The following is a 21,959-nucleotide window of genomic DNA, read 5'->3' as shown; positions in this document are numbered from 1 at the left end:
TTATCCATGCTACAGGCTGTCTAGCACATGACAGAGAGAAAAAGCTGCAGAGAGAGAGACGGAGGGAGTGGGAGATTGGGGAGAGAGAGAGGGAGTGAGAGGGGAGGGGAGAGAGAGAGAGAGGGGGAGGGGGGGAGAGAGTGGAGAGAGAGCGGGAGGGGAGAGAGAGAGAGAGTTTATTTATGTGTCACACGTTAAGTAGTAGGTAAGTCAGTAGATACAGACATACAGAATCATCATACAAAACAGTATCACATGTGGCAATGAACACAGTTAAAATAATGTTCATAAATTAGATTTCAGACTTGAAAAGGAAGGAATTAATAACAAGCAGTATTTTATATATTTTATATTCTAATTAGTCTAGTTTGCAATTTTGATCACACAGCACAGCACAGCATCTATTGTTGTTGTTGATGATGATGATGATGATGATGATGATGATGATGGTGGTGATGAACCGGGAGCATTTCCTCGAACCAAGACAAAAACGAACCTTGTAGCAGTTCCTTTGATCAGTTTTGAGATAGTCTTGTACCACTCGAGACTGCACTAAACAGGTGAATCTTTGTTTAATCAGCAATATGCTTGTGATCTCCAGACAATCCTAGACAAAATAAAACCTTGTTTTCATAAGCAACTGCAGAATCCCCAGAGATGTAGAGACTGATAGCTGTAGATGTATCGCACGAAGTCTTTTCTGAACTTCGTTAACGAGACTCGATCATGGACAGGTGCTTATCTCAGGCTGATAGACAGGTATTCAATACATTTCCTCATAATCTAGTTTAATAAAAGAATTTGAAAAAAACGTGACCCACCTTCAGTCTGAAAGTGATGTCAAGAGATAATTTATGATTGCAGCGGCGTTAAAACAGGTCCAAAATAAACTGCCCTCGGCGGTAGGCAGAAAAACACCTGCATTGCATACCTGTCGTGTTAGTTTGTAAACTGCATAAGGAATGGTGCATCGCAGATGTGGTACCTTGAAATAAAACGAACTTCCACTTAAACCCTTGAAAACTGAAATCGAGAGCGGGTTTAACATTTCTTTGAAATAGTTGTGTCGAAGTTAAAGAGACCTCTCTATATTATTCGAGTTATCCGAGATTCGACGCAACCGAAAAACGACGATTAAAGGAGGCATAGAATGAGCTTTCAATTCAAGACAATCGTATTTTCAACACATCTGTTATTAATTTTTAACAGGGCTTGTGTGAGGACAATCTTAAGTGATGCAGTCTTAAACCTTTACCGGGGGTGGGGTAGCCAAGTGGACAAAGCGTTCACCTTGTCATGTTTAAAACCTAGGTTCGATTCTTCACATGGGTATAACGTGTGAATCCTATTTGTGGTGTCTACCATGGTGATTTTGCTGGAATATTTCTGAAAGCGGCGTAAACCTTACACATTCACTTTAAACAAACGTCAACGATGTTTTGTAAAAACAACGAAGGCAGGGAACAGACCTCAAACCCAAGAAAAACTGACACATGGAAATGTGATCAACACGTTGTACTGGTCAGTCGTCAGTTAACAGCTGCCGTATGGCGTTTGTCGTCACCGTGACATAGCACTGGTGTTGAAGCTTCAGTCAGTCTGTGAGGACCGTGTGTTGTGAATATTACAATACTTCTCCATTTAATATCAACTTGCTGAATAATGTGGTTCGTTTGAGATGATGGACATGATCACATCGACATCATATTCAAAGGAACATAACTGTTTTGTCTAACTGAAGTTGTTGTAGTATATCACTTTCTCATAACGATTTCACTCTTTATTCTATGCTTTTTTTGTGAAAATGGTTTTTAAAACGACACAAAAGTCTGAGTCTCGCTTCATATTTTACCATCATTCCATATCAGGGTCTGAGGACGATTATGAAGACAATAATTTTGAAATTATTTTTATTTATGTTTTTATGTTGACATCAACGAGATGCACCTGTTTTTTGTTTTCTTGTGCTATAGGAAGGGGTTCAAAACATAATGGTGCAACAAACCATAACACCGAATAAGGTAATTCGTTCAGAATAAAAGTGTTGGAATAATTCATTATAAAAACATCAGTTACTGTGTTCGTTTCTGTGAAACTCAGCTATGCGATATTTTGCGCGCGTTGGTAGTTTTTTCTCCAAGGTACGAGCAATCAAATTCGGATGATGACAGCAACAGGCGTATTTGTACAAGAAAATTAATTGAAATTACAGAGGAACTGTTTGTCGACAAAATCTGAAAGCTTAGTGCCAGGCGCAGTTGCATGAAGGTGGCTCGACTGTACACAAGATAACATCAAATAGACTTGTGAAATAGATATCGATTCATGTTAACCCTGATGTCACAGCATGCGTCTTGTAAGTTCATTCCGTGCACTGTATTCAATACAGTGGTGCAAAAGTACTTTAAACGTTACCAAGACTGGGTATAGCAAGGTAATGCAATTAGAACCAAAATCATGTGATTTGTATTCTGAAAAAGTCGATAATACACTGATTGATGTCATAAGCATCGATCAACGAATTCGATATGTCATGACAAACATTATCCAATCCCGTTACGACAAACTCAAGACCTCAGGTCCTCAGCAAATGACCTCTAGCTCGTGCTGATGTATCAGGTCCTCGAGTTGACACACGCGACATGTGCTCGTGTTGACGAATCAGGTCCTCGAGTTGTCACACGCAACATGTGCTCGTGTTGACGAATCAGGTCCACGAGTTGACACACGCAACATGTGCTCGTGTTGACGAATCAGATCCACGAATTGACACACGCAACATGTGCTCGTGTTGACGAATTAGGTCCACGAGTTGACACACGCAACATGTGCTCGTGTTGACGAATCAGATCCACGAATTGACACACGCAACATGTGCTCGTGTTGACAAATCAGGTCCACGAGTTGACACACGCAACATGTGCTCGTGTTGACGAATCAGGTCCACGAGTTGACACACGCAACATGTGCTCGTGTTGACGAATTAGGTCCACGAGTTGACACACACACAACATGTGCTCGGGTTGATGTATCAGATCCACGAGTTGACACACGCAACATGTGCTCGTGTTGACGAATCGGGTCCACGAGTTGACACACGCAACATGTGCTCGGGTTGACACACTTACCCAGCAATATCCAGCCGGACGGCACAAGCGACAGAAACCTTATCTTTTAAAGAGGCGCTCAATAGCTGTCTCTAAACATATTCATCTAAAACAAAAATCACTTAAAGATGTTCTCGTCGTCAGAATATGTTTTGTTTGGCAGAGATAATGATCGCGCTTTCCTTCCTAAAATAACTATACATATTTACTTCTCGGAAGAAAAACATTAATTTGTCCTTTACTTTCGCCCTCGGAAAATAATCCCAAATGTTAGTACACGGACGAAAATATTATTGCTAAAACACACCCAGATAGGATGGGCGATTGCGCATAACCTGCTTGTTAAACTCTAAAGACGGGGATGAGCCATTACCCATGGTAATTCCGTAACCGCTTCTGAAAGACCAGATTCCATTTCGTCCAATTATCATACTTAATGCTCCTCTTATCGAGGAGGTATGGTATTACTGGAGGGATTCAAAGACAAGGAAAATGTCTCCTCATCAGCTCTCTACCAAGAACAAGCATCACTTAAGACAACCCCGACTTTCACTAAAGCTTCAGAATGAGTGAGTGAGTTTAGTTTTACCCCTGCACTCAGCAATATTCCAGCTATGGCGGCGGTCTATAAATAATAGAGTCTGGACCAGACAATCTAGTGATCAATCTAGTGCATGAGCATCGATCTACGCACTTGGGATACGATGACATGTGTCAGCCAAGTCAGCGAGCCTGACCTGCCGATCCCGTTAGTCGCCTCTTACGATAAGCATGGGTTACTGAAGATCAATTCTAGCCCGGATCTTCACGGGTGCTTCAGAATGAGTCTCCCATATCCCTGTATCATTATAGCGTTTGTACCAATGCATATCATCCATGTTAACGTGATGTTTTCATGTTTAGATCAAAAATTTTAGATCTTCTGATTTCATTGGACAAGAATCATATGCATAAACACCTCATTGAGCACCGACTTCTGTGCCATTTAAGCGCTTCGCATTACACATACGGTGAGACAAAGTAGGGGGATTCCATTCCTGATAATATCTGGGAACCTGTATACATGTATTTGTATCTGGATATAGAAAATCAGTATTCCTTTCACAAGGCGAAGTTTGTGCAAGATATAAAATATCAATTGTAGTGACACATTTCAAAAATGAATATCCCCCATTTTTGATAATATATGATGCATATTTATGAGGTGCTGAGTTTTGCAAGTACTTCATTTGAACAACCTGGATGACATAACACACCTATGATTTTGCGCCCAACATTTATTAATTAATTCTCCTTCTTGATATATGACAAATTGCTTCAGCAGCAGAAATTAAATTTACAGAGGCTGCTGATTTAGAAAACAAACAAACTAAAACATCGATACGATATTGGAACACACAGCAAATTACGTTTTTAACGAACACACCAATAATGAATAACGGATATAACGAACTCCCGGCTACTTGTCGTAGTGGAACTACGTATAACGAACAACGCGTAACGAACTACGTATAGCAAACTACGTATAACGAGATAGGTATAACGAACTGAAATTTGTGTTTCTTTATAACGGCACTTTCCTGAGGCCCGTTTCACAAAGCGATCGTAGCGCTACGACTGTCGTGAGTCTATGTTAAAGAATGGGAGTTACGATCACCTGCTACGATCGCTCTGTGAAATGGAGCCAGGGCCTAGATTTTCGAAGTTCTCTTAGCAATAAGATAGTCGTAAGTGCCATACATTAACATTAACTTACGACTATCTTAGCGCTAAGAGAGCTTCGAAAATCTAGGCCCTGTATTATAGCTGATACGATTCCATCCACATATCTTTATCTCTTCCAACATGAAATAAAGACTCTGGTGCCTCTGCTCAACGGCCTTACTCGAAAATAAAGTGCACCCCTTGTTTCCAGCCAAGGTTCGGCTGCTCTTGGGCTGAGTTCGTATTTCAATCGGCTGAAGCATTCAAAGAATATTTTGGTAATCGTACTGCACGCAAACACGCGAGAGGTTACTTCCCTGCCTTGAGAAAAGAGTGGCAATGCAATTGATCACATTATTTACTTATGTTATTAACGTTTATGATCAATTACTTGCTTCACGGATGTATCGGTAGCAAATGTGGAATTTTCAGGATCATCACATCTGTTCATGAATTTCAATTTTGAGAACATCATGCTCGTTCGTTGTGGGAAGAGAAGTATCAATCTTTATTCAAGTCATTTAATCGTATCATCCGACGTACTTTTAGGTGACAAATGTTATACAAATCACATTTGCTAATATGGTGCACGCACGCACGCACGCACGCACGCACGCACGCACGCACACACGTGTGTATATCTATATTACGACCTACGAACCTTTACATAACCAAGTAATTTGAAAATCAAACGGTGAAACATATGTTTGGGCCTCGAAAGCCCTAACCTTGAGTGAGTGAGTGAGTGATGTCACCAGCGTTAGGTGGAACGAAAGACCAAAGCGGTGCAGGCCTTGGACAAACCCAGGGAGACTGGTATGGTGCCGACGAACCTAGAAACATAATCGCTGCTGATCGGGATTCGAACTCATAATCACAAGTCTCTAGCGAGCCCAAGAAGCTCAGCCCTGCAGTACGAACTTAGACGCCCTCCGGTCCCTCTCATTTCCTAAACAATAAATACATAAAATGCAACAAGCTTTGACGTTTATCATTGGCTATATTTCTCGGCTTCTTTCAAATTGACGCTAAACTTCAACAAAGCCTTAGAATGTGTTTTGAGGCTGAAACATACCAATTAAACGGATATTTTATGCACATCTACTGAATACTGGAGAAGGGATCTTCGTTATACATGCCCAGACACGATACTGACAGCTGTTGGCGGGGGAATATGTTTGGTTATCGTTTCCGCCGGTGTTATTTTCAACATCAAGCTTCCGCTCTATCCTCTATAAGGGCAAATAACTTCAAACTACAGTGGCATGGCGTCATATATAGCCATGACTACTCACTCATATAAATAGAAAATGAATACAAAACCTATATGGACATCCCGAGAAAAAACACTCTAAGTCGGGCTAAAAGTCTAAAAAGTTCAATTGGCCTTTCCAAAAATAATAATATGAAAACTACTGGTTGTCAAGGTCACATGCATATATATGAATTCGCACCATCATAAATATATATTTGTTGTAATAAACATTATGTTGCCCATCAAAGATTTGATTATGTTGCCATATGTCACGATACAACTGAACATGAGTATTGATTGTTACAGATCATCTGCCTTCAAGAGAGACCACTCAACACACCAACCCGTGTGGCCAGTGATACCTCTGTGGGTCTACTGGGATTGACACAAACACATAATGAGTGGTTCCAGGGCCCTCTAGGCCACACAGTATGTTTTAACAAGGAACCAATCACATTTGAATCTGGATTGTCCATCACCCACTGATACTGATCTTGCTTCCATCAGGTTTTTCTGGAAGGAAAATCTTCACGCTAACCACAGATCATTCAGTATATGATGTCTGCCTAGACTTTAATTCCACTTAGATTCTCTAATCTTTTTAATGTGTTGTAAAGCCATTACTTGTTGTACAGCATGATCCACACACATGATGCAAAGCAGGGCTAATGAAGCTGTCAGGAGGATAACATCTAAATTTATCAGATCAGATAATTTGTTTCAGACACACAGCACGTGTAGGGCATAGGTTTTGTACGCGATACACTCTGTACTCTTCTATTGTATATTAGACTCACGAACTGTGTAAAAAACACAAAAGTGTGCAGTAATTATTTCATGTTTAGAGAACGGAGTAATGTTCTGACAGTTCCCCATTAAGATGGTTATAATGAAACTGACCCACTTGTCTAGAGGAACAGCACCAATATAATGTGCAATAAAGATTCACATGAATGAGGCTGCACCTAGCCACACAAGCATGAATGGAAATGATAGTTCCTGAATGTATTCGGTTTATATCATCGTTTACAATACTCTGTTGATGCAAAGAAACAATACCGACACAAGAATTGGTATTAACCATCATAGCGAAGTTGAATCGAACCCCAACTTAACCGTGAAGGGCAACACCGGAACCTGAAGGCTACCTCCATAGTTATCTGAAATGTTATGATAGTATTGTTTTAGCGATGGTCAATGCTGATGTAAACAGATGAAAATTATTGATACAATATATTTCAAATAGTCATTTGGTTTGATCATTTACAACAAATTTGCTGAAGACATTGCAAATGCATTGGAATTGGTTGAGTGTCAGAAGCACCTAATACGTCGACACATCATATCTGAACTGAGATAGCGCAATAATTGATGAGTCATGACATCCAAGTTCCGGTGCCAGTGCCTTCCAGATCCTCACAACAACAGTGCTGATACCATGCGGTAATAATCTGACTGCGCCCTGTCTTTCATTCCAAAGCTAAACAGCTGAAGAAATGTTTAAACTATTGGCACGGCTATACGCTTTTCATATAATATGACATGACATGACATGACATAAAATAATATAACTAGCTTAAAAAACTTTCTTCACATAACATGATTGTACTCTATATGCTTGTCAAGGTCTTATATCATACGAAAGTAGATTTCACATACAGTATTCATATATTGCCATTCCGACGATTCTTCTGAATATATTATAAATAAGTTAACATATAATAAACACATCATGCATTTCCGAAATCCGTTTTCAGCATATTTTAAATAGTGAAATATTCAGTTTTCGGTTCAAAGAGACAACCTATCTGCCGTTTCATGCTTAACTTCCAAGCACGATAAACAAGACGAATTCCAACGAGAATCAGAAACGAGATTGACTGATTAAACATCTTAAAATTGTTCTGCTCGTGCACTTCCAATTTTCAAAATATATACCAGACGGCATACGTACATTAAATACAAACATCACATAGATAGGCCTGTCAAGTTGTGTTATATTATGGCTCTATAAAAAATATTTTGAAAACAGAATAGTGATTAGGGTAATCCATTTCGTTATCGGTTATACAAACAACGGCAGTGTCACTGTGCCATAAACTGCATGGTGCATGTAGATATCGATATTATCACAAGGAACAAAATAAATTCTTTCGGATAAGACCCATCAGTCAGACTAATATACGAATATATACATGCATCGCTTGTCCTTCTCACATTCCCTGAACCACATTATATTCCCTCCCCCCTAGCCCTTTCTGTCGTGCTAAACTTTGTTTGTTTGCTTTTTGTTTAACGCCAGTCTAAGCAGTATTCCAGCTATATGACGATGGTCTGTAAATAATCGAGTCAACCAGACAATCCAGTGATCAACATCATGAGCATCGATCTACACAATTGGGACATGATGACATGTGTCAACTAAGTCAGCGTGTCTGACCACCCGATCCCGTTAGTTGAGACTCTTACGATGAGCATGGGTTACTGAAGACCAATGCAAACCCAGATCTTAAAAGATCTGTAAAGCCCTAAATGAAGCAAGTTTAGATTTCCTCAGGTTCAGGATCTCCCATTATACTCGGACTCCTTTTCTGTTTATTGAACTTTCTATCAAACTTATAAATATATTCACAGACTTTCATAGCCTATCCTTAGACAGAGACAAAAATAACTGTACCTATATGGTCAAGTAGAAAGTTAGATATATTGTCAACGGCCAATGGAAGGTGAACTATGAGGCCTAATACCAGCATTCCACAAAGCGATAAATTCTTGGCTCGTAAAAACTAAAATGACTGCACCATAGTTTACTGTTATCTTGTGTGGTAGTTACATCTTCTACAAACATTCTTCACTATATCCTGGAATGACAGTTATTCTACAACGAATGCAAAAATTACGCATTGACACCATTGCTTTTCTCTCAACTACTACTACCAATAATGCTTATTAATTATGGATCTCGGCACCGCCTGGCTGTATCAGGGTCACCCGAACCTTCTTTGCTGCATTTGAATAAGACTAACGCTTAGTCCTTGAATACATATAACTTTGATGGTAACAAATAGACCCATTTAAATTGAAAAGGAGAACCGGTGAGTTGGGAGAACCTGGTGAAATCTAGACTTGCTTCATTTAGGGCTTTAGCATTGCAGGGAGGTCTGGGCAGTAGGGAAAATATTGTGGTTCAGGGAAGACAGACTATATTTAAATCTGATGATAATGATGGCGACGACGATGATGATGATGGTGACGACGATGATAATGGTAACGATGATGATGATGATGATAATGATTATGATGATGATGATGATGATGACGATGATGACGATGATGGTGGATGATGATGATGATGATGATGATGATGATGATGATGATGATGATGATATAACGAACTAAAAAGTGGACAACGATCATGTCTTACAGAAACAGTGAAACTTCGCAAGGGTCCGAGTCATTAAAATGTAGAGAGGGTTCTCGCTGTCAAAATATGAAGAATAGAAACCTTGTCTTTATGCACTCAAATTCCACTGGGAGGTGGTCATAGACCGGAGTATGTTTTTTTCTCAAGAGGTGAATAATTACCCGCATAATGACGGTGGCGCCTCTGACGGCGTTCGTCGTTACAGAGGGAGACACAGGCGCTTGCAGAACTGATGGCTCGAGCACCGTCTCAGAATTACCATGTCATCTTATATAATACTCAGTGCAACCAATTAGAAAGCTGTGGAAAAGAAGTCTGAACGTATCTAATCTGATGCAAGCGCCTTTTCTGGAACCAACACCGTGATATAATAATATGAAGTCACCAGGTACATCCCCCACTGAAACATGGTAACAGCAATACCCTCGTCTGCATATCCATTAGCAACGTTGAAAACCGGCAGCGGCGGGTCTACAGTTCAACGTTGCATCAGATAAAATGGGATCGCTACACTGCTGATATCGGTGGGCGGGCACAACGTTTAATGTGGATTGATTTGATCTTTGGAGTAACTGCTATGGAAAGATCCACTTAAAAGGCAAACGCAATGACATCACGAAATCAGAATATGCCTCAAAATGAGATTAATGTACTGATGAGATTTCATATTACTTTGCAGGCGTCTGTAAATGTCAATTTATCGGGAGTGTTTTATACTTCAATATTTAGTTATAGACAGTTTGTCAGGATTATGTTCGTTTTTGGGAGTTGGGCAATAACATTGAATTATGTTCTGCGTACGAGGCAATACCAGGCAATAATTCAATATTTTGGGGTGCAATACAGGTTACATTAAATACATACAGTACATGGCATTTATGTCAGTTTTTTAAAAAAGATCGAGGGTAGAATTTTGACCAGTACTTCATCAAGTGCAATATGAAAAATGCCAGTGTTATTTAATGTGGGGTAGAATCAAAGATCATTTGTATGCATATGTTGTTGGCTTCATCTTGCTTCCCAAGTAACTGTATAATTATTATAATTATGTTTTACAGATTAAAGATAGTATGCAGCAGAGAAGGTTCGGGTGATCCTGGCACAGTCAGGCTGGTAAGGCTCATCATCAGCTCAGGGCCCTTGCCCCCTCTACACGCAGCCCAGACAGCGAATGGGACTTCTCCCAGGAAACGCTGCCTAGTCGAACCCACCAAGAACTTTCCGGGGAATATGAAGGCTCCCCAACACTGCAGCCTTTTGCATTACCCAGAGTGTCAGAAGGGCTGTACTCCCGGTGGAGAACCCGGGCACTCTCCTGATCTGCGCCAAGAGATCAGGAGGTACCAAACCAAGGGCACCGAGAACAATGGGGAGCCTGGCGACAATGTACTTGGGATGCAAGCGAGACATTTCAAAGGCGAGGTCCGCATATTTATCATGCTTTTCCTGAATCTTGCCAATCACATTGGTGTCAAAAGGGACAGAAAATTCAATGATATAAATAAATTCATTGGCTTTATCAAAAAGGACAAGATCAGGTTTGTTGGCTGGAATTCTTCTGGGCCGTATATGGGCCTATTCCAGAGAAGTTTGAAAGCATCATTTTCCATGACGCCCTGGACATGTTCAGGGTCGTACCATGGATGGACCTCGGAGTCAAAGCCACAGGCATGTCGGAGACGGTAGTAAAAGCAACGAGCCATGCCATCATGTCGTTTAAGATATGATGTTTGTGACAAGGAAGGGCATCCACTGACAAGGAGTTGGACAGTCTCCGTGAATTCATTGGAAAGTCGACATTTCACATTGATATTTTCCTTAAGAATCACATTTAGGCGATTGCGAGTGATTATTATTATTATATTTTTTTTATGATGCTAACATTAGTATAGCGCCGATACCCAGCCCAGATGCTTTGTTTTTCCCTCGATCACTGGATGTCAATCCCAACGGCACGTGGTATTTTCAATCTCAACTCCCTGGGGAGTATACAATCTATAATAATCAATAATCTATTATAAACGCCATGGTGTTCTTAATCAACCCGGGAAGCACCCAAAGATTAATGACAATGCATTGTTCCTCTGACTTGGATACAAAACACAGATTCGTACCAAGTATAGTCCTAAGCAGTATATATTAATGTGGGAAACGTCAACGAAAAACGCTGCACACATGACCAACGCACACACTCACTTACCCACCCTAACACCCATCCCCCCACAGCCAAACTCACTGATTATCTCAGTCAATCAACCACCTTACCAACCATCCTCTCATTTACTTACTCTCTCACTTACCGATCGACCCACCTAACCAATGAACCAACCTATTCTTCACTCACCTTGCCATTCAATCATCCACTCATTCACTTTCTCACTTATTCACCCGACCACTTACACAGTCACTTACCCAAACACTTACATAGTCACACACCCGAACACTTACACAGTCACACCCAAACACTTACACAGTCACACACCCAAACACTTACACAGTCACTTACCCAAACACTTACATAGTCACACACCCAAACACTTACACAGTCACACACCCAAACACTTACACAGTCACTTACCCAAACACTTACGCAGTCACACACCCAAACACTTACACAGTCACTTACCCAAACACTTACAGTCACACACCCAAACACTTACACAGTCACACCCAAACACTTACCCAAACACTTACATAGTCACACACCCAAACACTTACCCAAACACTTACATAGTCACACACCCAAACACTTACATAGTCACTTACCCAACCATTTACCCATCCACTTACACAATCACTTACCCATCCACTTACACAATCACTTACCCATCCACTAAACCAGCCATCCGCCTATTCTTCTCTCACTCATCTACTCACACTGCCATCCAAACCAATCATTCATTCATTCATTCATTCGTTCATTCATTCGTTCGTTCGTTCATTTTTTCGTTCGTTCGTTCATTCATTCATTCATTCATTCATTCATTCAATGCCCATTCTCTGTGACTCACTGACTAACTCATGATCACTCACTCACTGACGTCAACAGAATTATTTCCTGTTCATCATCATTTCAACAACCAACATTTTCAACACCGACAGACCAACCTGTAAACACAAATAAACACATCTCTAGTTGACGTTAAAAACAAAGCCCGTATCCATGGCACCTGAGTTGTGACAGGAGAATGATCGGAACACCTCCCATCCCGATCAAATCCAGACAGCCATAACAAGACCAGCTTACTAAGATTCTGTAGTCTGCTGTCTGCAAGGAATTCAGATTATTAACTGAATCTGCCGTCTCAGAACCTCTGCACACCATCTTTCATCTGGGACCACAGCACTGTGGGCGTAATTGAAACAGAGGCCCATGTTTCTAAGCCGACCATTAAACAACTGTGGCGAAAGATAGACCAGAAGAACAGAAGAACTAGAGTAGCAATAACATTGTGTTTACATCTTACTGAGACCTGGTGCCAGCTGCCCTCTCAAGGGATGCTGTTCGGAGCTGTATCTTTCGGAAAACCATTTTGAATTATACTTATGTGCAGTAAGTGGGTTAGACGTGTTCTCCCTGCTGGTAATGGGGAAACGAATAGGTCAATACGTTTTCATAGGTTCTCAAGTGAGTACTGGGAGATTTATTCTGAGGGTCAAAAGTCACGATTCATGTAGAGATTGGCAGTAGGTAACGGATATGAAGCAGAATATTGAGTGTTAATATCTCTGGAGTGTTTGTTTGAATTAGTGTTCCTTTAGAGGTTTGTGTCTATGATATGTCGAAAGGCGTGGCATTCAAATCGTATTGGTCGGTTGGTTCGTTGTTTAATGCCGCACTCAGGAATGTTCCAGCTATATGGCGGCGATCTGTAAATAATCGAGTCTGGACAAGACAATCCAGTGATCAACAGCATGAGCATCGATCTGCACAATTGGGAATCGATGACATGTGTCAACCACAGTCGTGGAATGCTCTAAGCATACAGAGGCAAGTTATTAGTTAGTTTGTTGTTTAACGCCGCACTCAGGAATATTCCAGCTGTATGGCGGCGGTCTGTGAATAATAGGGTCTGGGCCAGGAAATCCAGTGATCAACATCATGAGCATCGATGTACGCTATAGTGATGCGATGACATTTGTCAGCAAGCCTGACCACCCGATCCCGTTACTTGCCTCTTGGGTTACTGAAAACCAATTCTAACCCGGATCTTCACGGGTACATGAAATCTGAATTAGGAGCGGTCGGTTGGCCAAGAGGTGAAGCTGTTCGCTCGTCTTACCGAAGCCCGGGTTCGACTTCCCAGATCGATAAAATGTATAAAACCAATTTTGGGGGCGCAACACGATAGTGCGTAACTGCTTCTGAACACGGCGTATAACCAAACACACCTAAGCTGGACATAGCCATATTCATAATAGCGATAAACCTACTCTTTTTTATAGATCCAGCAAACAGGAAACCTCACCATTTGCATAAAGCCGGAAATTTGCGAAACATTAAATAAGAAAGAAAATATCACCTTTTAATATCTATTTGATGGTTATAAGGTTTACAGCAACGTTTGGGCGTTCTTACTTCGACGCTTTCAAGCTGATTTTAAAGCTTAAAAACGACATTTAGTCACAAAAATAAAGAATATTAATGCCACCCTTCTAGCAGCTTTAAGTGTGAACATATGGCTGCACAGACATCCATAACATGGAGAAAAGAATTCAGCATACAAAAAATATCTAGCTGCCTACGCTCTGCAAAAAATACTACTTGAGGGCGGGAATTTGCACGTGCTTCCTCTCTGTATTAATCACACGTGGTTTATCACCAGCGTATCAGAAGCTGGTACGTAACTTGATACAATTATTACACCTTGGCTCCTAATTTATGAGTCTTCCAGGACTGCTATTTCGGATCGGGGCTTAAACTAGATGGTTCACTGACAGATGTCTTCATCGAGTGGAACTTCCTCTTTCACGCTCGGCAATGAATTACTTTTTCTTGGCATTGAAAATGGTAATATTATGGGGATATACTATGCTTTGTCTTCTCTGTGTAACATTCATTTCTAATGCGGGGCGGTGGTGTAGCCCAGTGGTTAAAGCGTTTGCTCGTCACGCCGAAGACCCGGGTTCGATTCCCCACATGGGTACAATGTGTGAAGCCCATTTCTGGTGTCCCCCGCAGTGATATTGCTGGAGTATTGCTGAAAGCGGCGTAAAACTAAACTCACTCATTTCTAATGAATGAACTAAACAAGGCAAATTGTTTTAAACGCCCAGGATATCAAACTCCGAATGAATGTTCGTTTGTTAGCTGTTTCAGTTATAATTAAGTTATATTCAAGATATATGACGGCGAAGCACACAATCCAGTGATGATACAGCGAGCAGCGTTCTCGGGTACAATCAACCACGTCACCTTGTCTACACCTTGAACATCTGTGAGGAGGGAACCCAATTCAAACCAGGACGGGTGGCTCAGTCGTCAATGGCGCCGTTAACAGCTGTGTAGAGTTGCCTCCCTTATGATCGCGGGAACGAGTCTTGGTTCGCTTTAATTATATTTCTAAGTTTATCAGCATCAGAGTCGATCTCTTGCATTTCAAGTTTTAAACATCTAAGACCTAAATTCGGGCTTACCCCTCACACCAAGACACATAGTAACTTAACAGTAAAAATACCGTTCCAAGCGGCATTATAACCAGTGTTTGCCCTTAACCCTGAAAAGCTGCAGGTCCTAAGGACCCAGATCCATAAAAAAGTTGTGGGTCCTGATCAGAATATGTAGGCCCTATATTTTAGCTTCAATATAAGTAATTCCCAGCAAACAAAAAATGTGACAACTAACAACCTGGGTTAATTTAGAAATTTAAATTAGAAATTACTGAATTATATTTTCTGAAAAATAATACTCTCAGTTTTGGGGGATGAAAAAGCTGTCGTCCATAAGGACCTGCAGAAAACAAAAGCTGTGGGTTCGAGTGATTTTCAGTCGGCTTCGGGCCTAAAGACCGACGTTAATTTCGAACGCTGGTTATCACCCAACTCACTCACTCACTCACTCATAGACTCACTAACTCTCTGACTCATTCACTCTCTAAGTCACTCACTGACTCACTCACTCAGAAATAGGATCAGGAAACCTTTTACCCCGAGCATCGTTAGTACGCAATCCTTAAACGCTACAGTTTTACAATGTGGTATCACTCAATATTCGTTATAGTCGTTATTCCGGACATGTGTTATTACGGACTTCTGTACAACACGTTTAATGTAGAAGACGTGTTGTCTATAGGTATACGTGTGGATTTAGATTGAATAATTATATAAATGGAATGAGGTATATAACCTTCTCCTCGGTGACAGAGCAAGATATGAGATTACTAGATGCCAGGTTCTGGAGACTTACGGCAAGTGCAACTGGCAAAACAAGTTCAACGAAACGGAATAGCGCAGGGACTCATAAACTACACGTGTCACTTTCAAATATATTCAGGATGTAAAGCAATGGACAACTGAATACGTCTCTCCTTCTGGAATTTGCTAATGGGGTGAGTGAATGTCGTTTTATGCCGCAGTCAACACCATTCCAGCAATCTCACAGCGGCCTGTGAATAATCGGGCAAGGTAAATCTTCATTACACACGATCCTCATTACAAACACAGGGCACACGCAATAACTAGCTTGTCATCATTACACGCACGGGGTACTACGGACCAACCACCCTCGAATTCGTTTCAGCCGAAAAATATATCTCCCAAAATAGGCGAAATATCTGACGTCAAAGAAATGGGCTTTACACATTGTACCCATTTTGAGATTCGAACCCGGCGTGACGAGCGAACGTTTTAACCACTAGGCTACCCCACCGCCCCCCTTAGGTATAAGGCTGTCAATCGGAGGGTTCTTTATGTGGTAAATTCCTCTGAACAATGCTTGGTTTATGGAGAACAAACATGCGACAGCATCTCCTTCGGCGTTCGAAATTATCATTTCCTGATAATTGAGATATTGGCTGATTTTAAGTCACGACATTACAGCTACTTTGTATTGTCATAAAGACAGTACTTTCTCAAATAGATTATGCAAAATGTGTGACGTGTTTTGCTTTTGTCACTGGAGTTCAACTCAAAATATTAGTGTTTCTTTGCAGTTTTACGCGGCACTCAGCAATATTCCAGCTGTATGGCTGCGGTCTGTAGATAATCGAATCTGGACCAGACAATCTAGTACATGAGCATCGATCTACGTAATTGGGATACGATGATATGTGTGAACCACGGCAGCGAGCCTGACCACCCGATCAAGTTAGTCGCCTCTTACGACAAGCATGGGTTGCCAAAGACCAACCCTAACCCGGATCTTCAAGGGTCCAAAATATGAATGAATGTGGTTTTAGTAATATTCCATCAATATCACAGTGGTTCTGGAAAGGTCTTCACATATTTTTCCCATTGGGGAATAGAACCTGGTCAGCGGCGTAACGAGCGAACGCTTTATCCACTAGGCTACCCCTCCGCCCAAAATACGTGGGAAAACTATTAGTTATTCATTCATGAGTTCGTGTTTCATTCTCCTGGGGGAGTAGGGAATTCTCCCTAAAAACGAATTCCAACAATCATTGTTTGCCATGCACCCCAAGAAATACACAGCAAGAATTGGTATTAATAGCGGACCCAAATAAGAAGGATGGAACCCTTCAAAAACATTTTTCAATAGTCTTTGCTGATGAATCAGCTGAGCATCTCGCTGAAATCAGGAATACGTTGAAATGTACCCCGGATGTTAGCGCCGTAACCCAGAATCCATTTCTTGTACACACACAGAACATTCATTACACAACCTGAAAACACCACAGCAATATAAATCAGAGCACCACTTCATACCATTTAGGAGAACACTGTCGGAGTGAATATAAAACATCTTCTCCACATACTTCTGCCAGGAAGCCCCAATGAAACCCAACAGTGCACGGATGATTTACATCACATTGCATAAGTAAGAAAGGACGCTCGTGAAGATCCGGGCTAGAATTGATCTTCAGTAACCCATGCTTGTCGTCAGAGGCGACTAACGGGATCGGGAAGTCACGTTCGCTGACTTGATTGACACATGCCATCGTTTCCCAGTTGCGTAGATCGATGTTCATGCTGTTGATCACTGGTTGTCTGGTCCAGACTCGATTACGTACAGAGCGATGCCGTTTAGCGTGGCGTTAAACAACAAGCAAGCAAACAAACGAAACGCAACCAATTATTTCATGGTGATAATATAACAACACAACAAAAATTTGAATGTATGCAAATAAGATCGGTGATGGCGTTTACCTGTCTCACAGAAGAAGTTGATCAACCACGATCCCTGATAATATCGTCAATATGTTCCCTGAGCAATCCGATGTCAATTGCACATTAGAAAAAAATATATATAAAAAGATACTTTACTTCTCTCTGTTTTTCACACGTTAAGATCCTCTGGGACGCGTTGCTTGGGTGACTAAATTACCTGTTTGTATATCTGGTTGCTATGGTAATTATCACACCGAGGTATGTGACTCAGTGCCTCCGTCACACCCACCCACTAATGAGAACCTAATGATAGAATGTTTTTTCAAATGATGATCCCTTTTTTACATGCATGTCATCACTTTTTTGGTTAGCGAGGGATTAAATGGTTTCAGAGAATTAATGTCAATAACGAAAGCAATGAGAGCAGCAAATTTGAGACATGTCAGGAAATTTGGACAACATGTATTGTTTGTTGTTTAACACCGCATTCATCATTATTCCAAGTATGTAACAGCAGTCTGTAAACAATCGTGTTTGGACCTGACAATCCAGAGATTGACATCATGAGTGTTAATGATGTGCATCCTACTCATCATAGAACCTGACCGACCGACCCTGTTAGACGCATCTTTGCGACGAGCAGAGGATGCTGAAGATCAACTTTAACCCTGATCTTCATGTTTGTTTCTGTAATGATGATAATATACTATGGATGAGTGAGTGAGTGAGTTTAGTTTTACGCGGCACTCAGCAATATTCCAGCTGTATGGCGGCGGTCTGTAGATAATCGAATCTGGACCAGACAATCTAGTACAACAGCAGCATCGATCTACGTAATTGGGATACGATGACATGTGTCAACCACGTCAGCGAGCCTGACCACCCGATCAAGTTAGTCGCCTCTTACGACAAGCATGGGTTGCCAAAGACCAACCCTAACCCGGATCTTCAAGGGTCCAAAATATGAATGAATGTGGTTTTAGTAATATTCCATCAATATCACAGTGGTTCTGGAAAGGTCTTCACATATTTTTCCCATTGGGGAATAGAACCTGGTCAGCGGCGTAACGAGCGAACGCTTTATCCACTAGGCTACCCCTCCGCCCAAAATACGTGGGAAAACTATTAGTTATTCATTCATGAGTTCGTGTTTCATTCTCCTGGGGGAGTAGGGAATTCTCCCTAAAAACGAATTCCAACAATCATTGTTTGCCATGCACCCCAAGAAATACACAGCAAGAATTGGTATTAATAGCGGACCCAAATAAGAAGGATGGAACCCTTCAAAAACATTTTTCAATAGTCTTTGCTGATGAATCAGCTGAGCATCTCGCTGAAATCAGGAATACGTTGAAATGTACCCCGGATGTTAGCGCCGTAACTTAGAATCCATTTCTTGTACACACACAGAACATTCATTACACAACCTGAAAACACCACAGCAATATAAATCAGAGCACCACTTCATACCATTTAGGAGAACACTGTCGGAGTGAATATAAAACATCTTCTCCACATACTTCTGCCAGGAAGCCCCAATGAAACCCAACAGTGCACGGATGATTTACATCACATTGCATAAGTAAGAAAGGACGCTCGTGAAGATCCGGGCTAGAATTGATCTTCAGTAACCCATGCTTGTCGTCAGAGGCGACTAACGGGATCGGGAAGTCACGTTCGCTGACTTGATTGACACATGCCATCGTTTCCCAGTTGCGTAGATCGATGTTCATGCTGTTGATCACTGGTTGTCTGGTCCAGACTCGATTACGTACAGAGCGATGCCGTTTAGCGTGGCGTTAAACAACAAGCAAGCAAACAAACGAAACGCAACCAATTATTTCATGGTGATAATATAACAACACAACAAAAATTTGAATGTATGCAAATAAGATCGGTGATGGCGTTTACCTGTCTCACAGAAGAAGTTGATCAACCACGATCCCTGATAATATCGTCAATATGTTCCCTGAGCAATCCGATGTCAATTGCACATTAGAAAAAAATATATATAAAAAGATACTTTACTTCTCTCTGTTTTTCACACGTTAAGATCCTCTGGGACGCGTTGCTTGGGTGACTAAATTACCTGTTTGTATATCTGGTTGCTATGGTAATTATCACACCGAGGTATGTGACTCAGTGCCTCCGTCACACCCACCCACTAATGAGAACCTAATGATAGAATGTTTTTTCAAATGATGATCCCTTTTTTACATGCATGTCATCACTTTTTTGGTTAGCGAGGGATTAAATGGTTTCAGAGAATTAATGTCAATAACGAAAGCAATGAGAGCAGCAAATTTGAGACATGTCAGGAAATTTGGACAACATGTATTGTTTGTTGTTTAACACCGCATTCATCATTATTCCAAGTATGTAACAGCAGTCTGTAAACAATCGTGTTTGGACCTGACAATCCAGAGATTGACATCATGAGTGTTAATGATGTGCATCCTACTCATCATAGAACCTGACCGACCGACCCTGTTAGACGCATCTTGCGACGAGCAGAGGATGCTGAAGATCAACTTTAACCCTGATCTTCATGTTTGTTTTCTGTAATGATGATAATATACTATGGATGAGTGAGTGAGTGAGTTTAGTTTTACGCCGCACTCAGCAATATTCCAGCTATATGGCGGCGGTCTGTAAATAATCGAGTCTGGACCAGACAATCCAGTGATCAACAGCATGCGCATCGATCTGCGCAATTGGGAATCGATGACATGTGTCAACCAAGTCAGCGAGCCTGACCACCCGATCCCGTTAGTCGCCTCTTACGACAAGCATGGGTTACTGAAGGCTCATTCTAACACGGACCTTCATGGGTCTATGTGTATGTATGTATGTATGTATGTATGTATGTATGTATGTATGTATGTATGTATGTATGTATGTATGTATGTATGTATGTATGTATGTATGTATGTATACGTATATATTTATATACTGTTCATATAATATATCTAAGATATTAATTATGTACATCAAACTTTACTTCAAATACAAATCCTCGAATGGCAAAATCTAACTTCTGTTTTTTTCACCTACACCAAACACTGAGTTGTGGAATGTACATGTGTAAACGAAATATGGAGTTCATATTGAAAGGATTTCGTGGGCCAGACTCGATTATTTACAGATTGCCGCCATATAGCTGGAATATTGCTGAGTGTGGCGTTAAACAACAAACAAATCAATCATATTGAAATATTGTTCATGGACAATCATGGTGATGACGCATTTTGTTTGTGCAAATTTTGCAAAAAGCATTACCGCGGTTGTTTTGTATTGCAAAAAAAATGTATAAACATGAACCAGAGTGATATGGAATAGACTAACACTGATAGTGTCTGAGATGATCACTAACAGTTTAGCATAATGGCCATGGCATAACGTGATTCTATTACATTCGGGGTATTCTCCAAGAAAAACGTTTAGATAATAAACGTACCTTACATTGCCATCCAAACGGTATCCGTCTTCAAAACACCATGCTTAGTTTTCAGTCATAAACTTAATCCCGTCTCATCCTCTCCTTCATCTTCATATCTTTATTCAGAAATCCGGTACCAAGAAGAATTTACCAACTTTCGAGGCACCAAGGATACAGCAGTCAACATTTAAGTATTCCAAAACTATGAGAGCGCGAGTCCGAGAAACGTGTGACGTCAGATTGAAGCGAACCACGTTTCCAAGGTGTTTGTAATCACGTGATTATTGTCCCACGCTATAGAATCTGTCCAAAGTGAATTAAGGATTGATTGAGCAGCGCGCGGTAAAATGATATGGGAGTGTCGATTCCTGGGGATCTCTGTAGAAAATGTCTGTGGAATGGGTTTTCAGGTAAAGTGCACTGTGGAGCTGGAGAAGGCGGCCACTATATCAATCCAGCGGCGTCAGTGTGCGCTTACTCCGTGATCTGGAAGATAATGTTCATTTTCAGATCTTCATGTCCAACAAGAACATTACAATAGTGTCACAGGGTAGAAAATTAAAGTTTATATTCTTTTTTCGTATAATGTGAACTATGTTCTACGGTATTGAAAATTAAAACATACACACTATGTTTTTGAAGGTGTAAATGAGACTCGAACTATTGAGGGATCAATTTATGTGTACATTAAGTCATTTTTCATTGATATGATTAATCTTGATATAAACAAAGATTCGTACTAAT

At 40.8% G+C, this 21,959-nt stretch overlaps 1 protein-coding gene across 1 annotated transcript in view; it reads right to left on the bottom strand.

The window, feature by feature from the left end:
* The window catches only part of LOC124287286 (transmembrane protein 26-like), a 47,838-nt gene extending 26,252 nt beyond the window's left edge, over positions 1-21,586 (bottom strand). The window contains exon 1 of the mRNA XM_046723785.1: positions 21,234-21,586. The gene's annotated coding sequence lies outside the window, so the exon portion shown is untranslated. The remainder of the gene's footprint in view (positions 1-21,233) is intronic.
* Between the last annotated feature and the right edge of the window lie 373 nt (positions 21,587-21,959).

The sequence above is a fragment of the Haliotis rubra genome, unplaced genomic scaffold (genome assembly GCF_003918875.1).
Source record: "Haliotis rubra isolate DU_JTF1 unplaced genomic scaffold, ASM391887v1 Scf4, whole genome shotgun sequence".
Classification (NCBI taxonomy): domain Eukaryota; kingdom Metazoa; phylum Mollusca; class Gastropoda; order Lepetellida; family Haliotidae; genus Haliotis; species Haliotis rubra.
The sequence above is the reverse complement of the archived record's forward strand: the minus strand, read 5'-3'. Positions and strand labels throughout refer to the sequence as shown.